The following is a 10,532-nucleotide window of genomic DNA, read 5'->3' as shown; positions in this document are numbered from 1 at the left end:
CCCCCCCCCCCCCCCCCCCAACCACACACGCACACACACACACCCCGCTTGGGGCATCCTTACAGTGTGTATAAAACACAGTGCTTCCTAAACTCTATGTACATTAACAAATAAAAGCTTGATTGGCTAAGTATTTTATATAAATAGTGTGATTTTGTGACGTTACCTTTTTATCATTATTATTTTATGTATTTACTAATATATAACTGGTTTCTGAAGAGGTGTTCAGTTTCCATTAGATGTTTAGTACTGTACACAAGCACATGAGCCATGATTAAAGATTCTCTCCATACTCTCATACTAACAAACCACAGGTTTGTTTGTTGCCTGTTCTTGGTTTACAGTGCCAGTACATTAGTACATTTTTTCACACATCAAAATCAAGCATAAGCCCCGTAGTATCATACTTTGCTAGCTGGGGCAGTTTATTAGTTTTCTCATAGTCTCATCTATCTTTTCTGTAGACACCACTGCCAACAAACAACAAATGCATAAAATTAGGAAATAGACATAAATGTGAATAATTTGATTGTTTTCAAGCAATTACGGGTAAGTTACCTTAAATTGAGAATGACAATTGGGCATTTTTCATTTTATGCATAAATGAATCCATAATAAACCCACACTGGTTAGTAGTCTGAATGCTCATCTGCTCATTCCTCTCTTCCGCCACTCTCAGTGTTTTGCCAGGAGTGACAGCAATGCTACAAGATGAACTTTGACGTCATGGGTAGTCCCTCCAGTTTTAGTGGGTCCCACATTATTTCAATGTTGTAAAGGACTGTTATCAAGAGGAATTGAATCCTCCTCTCTGTGAAATTAAGGACCTGCTGCTCAAGGAGGTTATGTCAACAGTTCCAATAAAGGGAGAGCCTCTAGTCTGGCTATTTCCTGGTTCCCACAAAAACAGGGCCCCAGACCAATTCTTGGTTTGTATCCACTGAATGCTTGCAGAGCCAGTATTCCTTTCTGCTCAATCGCATTAAAAAGGCTACTAAAGCTGGCTCAACCAGGTGGTCCACCACTGTAGGCTTGAAAGATGTTGATTTTTATGTTGCAGTGTTGCCCTGACATGAAAAGTTTGCAAATATAGAATGCTGCTTTTCAGCTACTTTCTGGGGGCCAAGGTTTCTGTCAAGGTACTAGAGTCTTCTTCTTCCTAAAGGCCATAATATTATTTGGGCCTGGTCTAAAGATTCAGCAATGTTCCACACAGTGCAAGTTGAGGCTGCACTCACCTGGTAAGAAAAAGATGGAGAGCTCCCCACGGCCAGCCAAACAGGTGCTTTATCGAAGAGTAAAACTGACTTCTGCAACACTAAATGACAGACCCTGTCCATATACAACAATGACAGCTTTTATTCTCATGCATCTGTCAGGTTTATTGGTAGAAGCTCACTTATATGTTCTCTTGGGTCTCCTGCATATGAGGTGCATGCAGATATGCTTTCAGCATCTGGAGTTGGACCTTAAATATCACATACATCACAGCAGTTAGGCAAGTCTGGTCCACTGGAGAGACCCTAAAGTTCACCCTTTTGTGAAAATACCCACCAATTTATCTGTGAACAAACAGGCTCCTGTTGGAAAGGGATTGAACTTGCATGACAGTCCATGGTCTTTGAGCTCCCGAAACCAAAGGCTATAACATATGGTACAGATCCAGTGGAAGTTGCAACACAGCTTTATGTTTTGATTAAAACACCTTTGTCTGGCAGGCACATACTGTGATGCATTAGTGGATTAAGGACAGTTACAATAATAAAGAATTTGCTGTGGCAGAAATGTACACAGTGCCTTGCAAATATTGGAAAGTGTTTAAGTTATTAGTCTTATAAGTCTAAGCCATGTCTGATGTCTGCCACAGTGCTCTTTGTTTGTCCTCTTCAGTAGCTGGACAGAGTGTGAGACATGCGGTTGCATGAGATCTATATTATTTGTGTGGCCCTGCATTAGAGATGTCTCTCTAACTTGCCAAGTCTTACACTCACAGAATGGCTTGCAGGGTTACCCTCTCCCTTTGTGACCATGGTTGTACTGTACCATCAAGCTTGGAGCATAGTATTTTCCTTTCCCATCCTCCATCACAACAGGGGCCGTAAAGGCACCTGTTCCTATGTTACCATTTCATGTTGATTTCATGTCATGCTGGTGTCACAGCAAGTGGTGCGAGTGTCATGTTTTGCCCTCTAAAGCCTATAGAGAGCCTGTTAATTGTATCTGCAGTTCTATGATGACAGGCAGAGCGTTTGCCCTTTTAGATTGCCTCTGCACAAATTGCTGATATGGTGAGTGCCCAGTGGGGTCACGCTACCACTAATATGGGGTCAATAATATTTGGGTCAATAATATAGGTCGGGAAAAACTATACTTGTCTTGATTTAGCGAGCAAGTACTGTACATATATTCTTCAGGTAAGGTTCCACAAAGAAGAGGTGACTGGCTTGGAGGGTATTACCGACCAACGAACCAATCATCAGGAGCTGCATGCAATCAGCGACAGACTGCAGATTTTAAGAGGCACGCGCCAGGGCAGCCGCATGACAGCCACAATTATGCAATTGCAGAGGTTTGCTAGTCCACATGAAAGTGTGTGAAGACCAGTAGGAGAACCATGCAGGGGGGTCTTAGTGGGACTTAACATTTGTTGGTGATACATGATTAGCAGCCTGTGTAATGGTCTGTTAACATTTGCTGTATTACCTTAAAAATGTATTCAATGATTACTTCAGAAATGTTAGAGTAAAATAGCATGTTAAAATGTTTTTCAGTGATCAGTGAAGTGTACATCAGGTCAAAGGCAGAGTGAGATATATGAGATAATTATCCTGATTGCGTGTTTTCTATCTGAACCCTTTAATATCTCCAGTGACGAGTAGAGAACAAGGGTCTGACAGCAAGGACAGACAAGGAGCAGTCTTGGAAAATTGGTCTATAATTAAATGTTTACATAATTTGATGGTTCATTTTGGTTCATTTTAAAATTCAAGTGCTTCACTGAAACAATTTCCTCTCGCTAATTACAATTTCCTGCTAGACTGACAGTTACAATGCAATCTTCTGATCTTTGGAAAAGTGGTTTTGATTTATTATTTCTGCCTTCATCACAGTAGTTAGTGACAAGAAATGAGTTTATAAAATAAGAGCTCAAATTATCGGGACCTTTGACCTATACAGCTGACTCATTATACGTCAAAGAAAAGCTGAACACGTTTGACAATTGTGAACAGTAGAAGATCAGAGGAAGAAATAGATTGTTTAATTTTCTTCAAAACACCTTTCTGCTATTGAAATGAACTGCAATGACATCAAACATTTGTGGCTGTGGAGTTTTCAGAGGGAAGACAGACAAAATTATTTGATGCCATCTGACGCTCACCAATGCTGAGGATCACAATACAGCTAGTAGACACACAGGAGATTATTCATGGAACTCACGTTTATTATCCTGGAGAGATGGAACAATGGTTTTCTGTTGTGGGAAGTGAACAGTTAGAAGTTCTAACCTGCCAAAACAATCACTCTATGCATTTCTCTCAGCAGTGAAACAACAGAGGGTTGGAGGGATGCAGACATCTATGTCACCCTTGGGTGTAATCTGACTTAGATAAATATTTGCCATGTAGTCTGAACATCACACAAAACCATTGTGATGCTCTTGTGAAGCTTGCTGTGATTGCTTTACTCCACCGCAGAGATGGATTTTAGCCTTCAAGTGACTTTCACTTTAAGGGCCCTTCTTTGCTACAATATCTACAACCAGGCATGATATGCAGCAGAAAGTGGAATGTATCTATTTAAAAATCAATGAAAAATAAATACTGAAATGAATGGAAATATTTAAAAAAGTCTTTATGTCCAAAGCAATGTGAATAGGAGTTTTGTATGTTCAAGCTTTATTCCCTTTAAAAACCAGGCAACAAATAGGTGGGTTGAGTATTGGCATTGACACAAATGATATTGCTTTGTCTTTGAAGAGCTCCGGTAAAGCTGTTTTCTGAATTTCTGCTTACCCTACAGCACTCCGGCCCATGTAGCTCGTGTTTTACCATCACACACATCCATCACTGAGTCAAGAATCATATCAATACTTGCCCATTTCCCCATTTGGGGAGAGCTGAGTAGATCAATTCATTTAAAAGGAACCACAGCCAGACATCCGTTTTAGAGATTAGAGCATATATTGGCCAGTCATCTGATGGAGGGTTTGAGGTTCATTAAGTCAATGGAATCCTTAATCAATAGGGAAACTTTAAGTCCAGGCTTTTATGGCAGAATTTCTACATGTGTGTGCATGTGTGTCTTCAGCACTAAAGCAAGCCAAGGCCTTATCACAATGTTCACATTTAATTCCTAACTATTGTGTATTTTATCTGACGAAAGGCCAGAGTCATGGCCAAATATCTTGTGAAAAATATTGTGAAAAATATTGTGAAAAATTGTGAAATGCAGTCTCTGAGAAAAGGTTCAACAAATCTGTTTCATAACCTTGGTGCTGTGTTGAGGCTTTGAGACAATAAAAATGGGGAAAAATTAGTGAGCAGTAATGTCTTGTTCTATTCTCAAAGTCAGACAACTGGTAATATTTGATAGTCAAAGACAAAATATAAAGACACATGACATGCATCAAATGCATTCTGTCATATCCTTACAATATGGTCCTCAATCAGTGGGTTTATGTAAATCCCGCAACTCAAGTTTCTGTCTACAGTCCAGCGTATCCCTCTACAGCTAAATCATGGGGCATACTCTGGCCGTGATTCTTAAGTGTCACTTGTGTCCACCTGAATTATTGTTTGTGTGTAATGCAGGGGAAGAACCGGCATGCAATGAGAAGTGGTTGTGCCCTCTGATTGATTGTTAAGTGTTGTCCAGGAGCCCATTGCCAGACTCCACTTAACGGCCTGCACAGCAGAAAGCAATCAGTGGCTGTTACTAAGGGTCTCGTGGGGATGGGTCCGGTCATGATTGATCTTCAGTGGATCTCTGAAGATGTCTCGGAGAACTGGGTTTCGCCAGAGTTGTTTTGAGGTCGGTGAGAGTGCCCATCGGACTTGAATGGGTGGAATCACATCAACTGAAAACTTTTGATAGCTCAAGACACAAAAGCCGGAAACAATTTCTACTAATTTAACTTTTCCTTGTTTGGAGAATATGGGATGTCTTGGTGTGTATCTAATGATAATTGGTATTACCCTATGAGACGGGTTAATTGACATGACAAATTGTGTGCATTTGCATACATCATTCATTTTGTATGTTAACGGCAAATGACTGCATGAAGTGTTGTATTAGAGCCAAACAGTAAATCCCAGTGGATATATTGCATGTCTCCCTGCGCTACTGTACCTGAGGACACACATGGAGGACACACCCCCCCACCACACACACACACACACACACATAGTCGCCTCTAGTACCAGGCAGTATAGCTGTCGGCTCTCCAGTGGTGTGTCAATGTGTTCAGTGACCACAACGCCTGGTGTTAGTCTCATTACAGAGGGATCAAAGGGACATGAGCTTCATAGCAGCAGGGACTCTCTTCAGCCCCCTGAGAAGCAACTCCTCCTCTAATCTCAAAGGTCGCATTTAGTCATTCAAATATAAAACAGCATCACATCCCTCTCACCCATGTAACCTGCTGGAGTCTTCTCCAGAGCCGAGGTTCAGAGGAAACAGTAAAATGGAAGAAGAATGGAAAACTTGAACGTGAACGCATGTAACATGAAGAACAACCTCCAGTTTATCCTTTAGCAATAATTAACCTCTAAAGTGCCGGAAAATATATTATCGGCACATGTTGATATTAAATCTAAACAAGTAAACAATGTTATTTAAATATTAAATTATTATTCTGACCATACACAAACAATAATCCTCATTAAGAAGCCAGAAGTGGGTTTGTCCTTGCATAGTGTCATAATGACTAAAAAGAACGGCCATGAATTGTGCACTTGGTGGCAACTTTATATTTTGTGCAATCAGTGTTTCAACAATGCTCTAATGTCAGGGGTCAAGTAAGGTAAGGGAATGTCAGTTGAACATGAAACTTAACAATTGCACATCCATACGTATATTTCTCTTTAACCATTCTTTTGTTTATCATACATTTTCTTACTCGCACAGGGTGTCCATGTAATATGTTATACTAAATAAATCAATTTAACATGTGCTGTGCAGAGTGCTACTGCAGTCAGAAGTACAAACACCGCTACAAATGCACAATGTTCACAATTAAAATCATACCAGTGATTTTTGTCACGGAATTTAGTTTTCTTCCGTTAAATGACACAGTGAGTGGACAATGATGGTGGCAGCTAATAACATTGCACTGCCAACAGCAGTTCCTCGGGATCTGAGCAGCTGCTCTGCAGTCTATATTGGCCTGTTCTTCAAGTGGAGAAAAAAAGAGCAACCTAGATGAGAATTTTGTGCTTCAGTGGCTATTGAAAGATGAGGCAATAAACTGCTAAACTTGAGTAATCACACACTCCCTGAGGAATTTCTCAAATGGGGATGGTCAAAAACCTTGAAATTTGAGCCCCTCACATGCGGCCTAGGCTTTAACATTTGATGAGATTCATTATTGTAGGGAGCTGAATACAAGTGTCTTCTGATTACAGGCCACCATTAAAAGTTCCCACCAGTGTGCATTTCCGTGGTGGAACGTCAATGGGATTAAAATCTCAATTCACTCCAGTCAATTCTCCAGTAACAAGATTTCATTAAAAGCAGGCAGGGAAGAAAATGGACTCGAATGCACTGAAACAGCTGGACTATAAATTATAAAAATGTGCTTTCTGCTAACTGAACACACCTTCAGCTTGCAGATGCATTATTATTTAATGTTCAGAGGAGCTGGTTTTATGTAAATTGCAGTCTTCTATTCTCTTCCGTCCCCTTCTCATTGCCAGGTACTTCCAAACCAAGCAAAGGGAGAGATTATGCAAACCAATTAACATATGAAAATAACGTATTAATATACTGTCTCTGAACTGTATCCAATCAGTTCCTTTTCACTGGCGTGTGTACAAAACAATTAAAATTAAATTTATACTGCTCTTCCTTAACATATTCTGCAGCAAATGGAGTCAGTGAGCAAATGCTGACAAAAGTTTTACAGGCCTGTGTTCTTCCTTAAAGGCACACTGACTTTAAGAATATTTATAAGAAGCCATGCTAATAAATTCCAGTCTTTGTTTCTCCCTAATGATGTGTGCATCTGAGACAAAGCAGTGAAATCCATAGTGGTAGCCAGGTGCTAATGAATGGCTTACATTATGCTGTCCGCTAATTACTAGTGCACCATAAATAAAACACAAGACAATCAATTAGTGGTAGATGTGTATTTGTTAGTCATGGGCAGCAAGTTCCTCCAGGCCAAGGTTTTGCAACAGACATGCCTCTTCAGGGTGTAATTTTGAAATGGGCAGGACGAGTTCAGATAAATCACGTTTTGAATGTTACCAAATGCACTTCAGGCAATGTATTTCTACTAATACAGATTACGAGTAAGTAAATATCTTCACAGTTTTCAACCCAGAGGTGAGTAAAATGTTTAAATGCACATGAAGCAGAAAGTCCTTTCCACTGAATTAGACAAAAGAAATCCAACAGGCGGCCATCATCTCTCTGCCTTTTAATGGAGCTTTGCAAAAAGGGCTTTCTCCTCCACTTCATACAAAGCTCCTCCAGTTTCCCAGACACCAACTGGCTGACGTATCACACTTGATTTGAACCAGAGCAGGGGAAATCAGAGTGCATTAACACTGCATGTAGAAGGCACTAACTGAATGATCCTAGCATTATGCGGCCTCTGGCCTGGCCTATCTGCGTAGTTTGATGCATAATTTGAACATTAATGTAATTTACATTTTTACACAGTCCCAAAAGTAAACTGATTAGTTGATAGTTATCTACTAATGTGCCAAGAGGATCCCACATGTCACTTGCATGCAGGCAGAGGGACAGGATTACACATGACGAGGTGGGCCTTGCAGCACAGACAAAGAGACGATGCTTACCAGAAGGATAGACACCAGAGAGAGGTACCGCACGCCCATGCGCACAAACACACATGACAGGATCTATCTTTGTCCTTTATTTTCAAGGACCTTTAACAGATCATACCAACAAGGTGGGAAAACGTAACAATTCATTTGGTAAATATAACATTAGGTTCTCGGTTGTTTTTGCAGTTCTTAGACCATAACATCTACAAATATGTGTTTGTGCAAAGTTTCAAGAGCAGTTCCCTGATGCCAGACATCATATTAATCAATCTAAAATTCTAATTTAAATTCAAAATGTATCAAAAGTATTTCTGGGCCATCAAATGTCTTTTATCTCTGTCCCGGCAGAGTTCCTTCTTTTTCATGGGACAAATTAGTGCCCCTGTAGATGACAGAAGCGCTTTAAAGAAAGTGCAACCGAGTTGCAGTCCCATGATGCAACACTCCCGGTGGTTACATCTGCTCCATTCTTTCATCTTTCTCCATTGTTAGGTGGGAGCTGTCACATTAGGAGGAGAATCGCGGCTCCTTCCCACCCCCAAGTACCCTTTTTCCCATTCCAGCAGTTGGCAGGGTGGCAGGCCCATACAAAGGAGCGTGCACCAGGAGCACAGAGGGGAGCACCGTTAGAGGAAAAACAGTTTGGGAATTAAGGTCATTAATTTTCCACTTTCAAGGGCTGCCACACAGACGGAGATAAAGTCAGCATAAATATTCCGCTGAAGTTTCTCCTGTTTTTCTCCTCTCCCCATTTTCATCGGCAGCCCATTTATCTCCATGCTGTCAATTAGAGGCAAAAGCAAAGAACTAATTAGGAACTGTGCAATTTTAATTAGCTGTTTTGATAATTAAACTAATTGGTTCCCTTGTGTTTCTGCAATGTGTGCTGAGAACTTTTTTGATATCTGGGCAGCAGATTTCCCATCCGCTGGTTAATTAGTCACTTTTGCATTAAAAAGGAGCCTTCCTTAATAGCCTTAATTTGCAGTTGAAAAGAGAATCTACCATCAATAATTTGTGTAATTGGTAACCGTTTGATTGTAATTTAGAGGCACGGCCGGACAGCTCGGCATGTCTAATTCCTAATGACTAGGATTAAAGTTGGATTAACTGTTTGGGAAAGGGATTCACTCGCCCCTCTTCCCTATCCACCAAATGACACCTTGTCTACATTTGGTTGGTCATGAAATTCAAATTGACTAGGTGAACAGCAGGACTTATACCATTCATATTACTTTCTATATGGTGAGCCTGTCAGGTTAAATCAAAAAGATCCCCCCCCCCCCCCCCCCCCCCCCACGCTGTCTACAGAGCTCCACAAGGAAGTAGTTACAATGTATTATGTGATGTGTTAAATCTCTGCTATCAAACCCATTTGTGTACAACTCTGGGGGGAGCATAGCCAAGAGCAGCCACTAGGAGGAGCAGAACCTTAAATCTCAGAGAAACAAAGTAGGTCTCACTGTTCAGTGAAACTTCATTCAAGTAATAGGCAATGCTTTTCTCTCCGAGCATAAAAATGCATATTAAGCACAGTGTACATTCACTAACAGTAACTGAATGTCTGCCTTACAGGCCTAAACTCAATGCAAAGATGGTGACATTACTATATATTATTTGGAACAATTACTTACCAAACTGCTGTTTGCTACAGTAGTAGAAACACCAGGGGAAATCACACTGATGTTTACAGGTGTCAGCTTAATGCTTGATTGCTTTTGAATATTGCTAGAAGCTGAGAAACCTGGACTAAAAGCATATCATTCTGCATCTTAACTATCAGGCACCATCTCTATATTTTTACAACGCAGAGCCCCGTCAGTGGTCTGATTAAAAAGGACCATTCATCCCACTTAGCCAGAATACAATTAAGGGACATGGCTTTAAAAGCCCAGCCCCGAAGCCTCTCCCCAACCCACATAAAAGGAGCACTCTCCACTGAGCCTTGCCTGTAAATATCATGTTTGATATGAGGTTTTAATCTGCTTAGCCATTCTGAACTATAGAATGGGCTCATCCTCTCTGTGAAACCTCTGTCCAATGGCTGTGTGCCTGAGGACGAATAGGAACACAACACTAGTGCGCTATCTGATTAGGTGGGGTTAATTACAGAGCACTGTTTTGTAGTGGCTGCATTTGAGAGTTGCCCATAAATAGATGGGCATGGTTAATGCATGCTCAGAAATGAATTTTAATTAACTGTGTATCAGAGAACCCCACTCAGGGGCTTGTTTCTAGTATGTACTGACCCCGCTGCTGGATGTGGAGTGGGAAAGGGTCTGCACTCAAGACACTGTTAGAGGGGCTGAAGAGTACACCATGCCCTACATGAGCCATGTATTATAGACACACAAAATGTTGTGTCTGTACACAAAGGTAATGTTGGTAATTTATATTGATGAGAACTAGCCTGATTGAGAGCCACTGTGCAACCTGCTCATGTCTTCACAGTTGGACCGATGGTCTATGCAGCTATTTCAGCTGCCCAAATGAGGATCAAATACCAGTGACACTTGAATA

Source organism: Micropterus dolomieu, linkage group LG20 (assembly GCF_021292245.1).
Source record: "Micropterus dolomieu isolate WLL.071019.BEF.003 ecotype Adirondacks linkage group LG20, ASM2129224v1, whole genome shotgun sequence".
NCBI lineage: Eukaryota > Metazoa > Chordata > Actinopteri > Centrarchiformes > Centrarchidae > Micropterus > Micropterus dolomieu.
Note: the sequence above shows the minus strand (reverse complement) of the source record.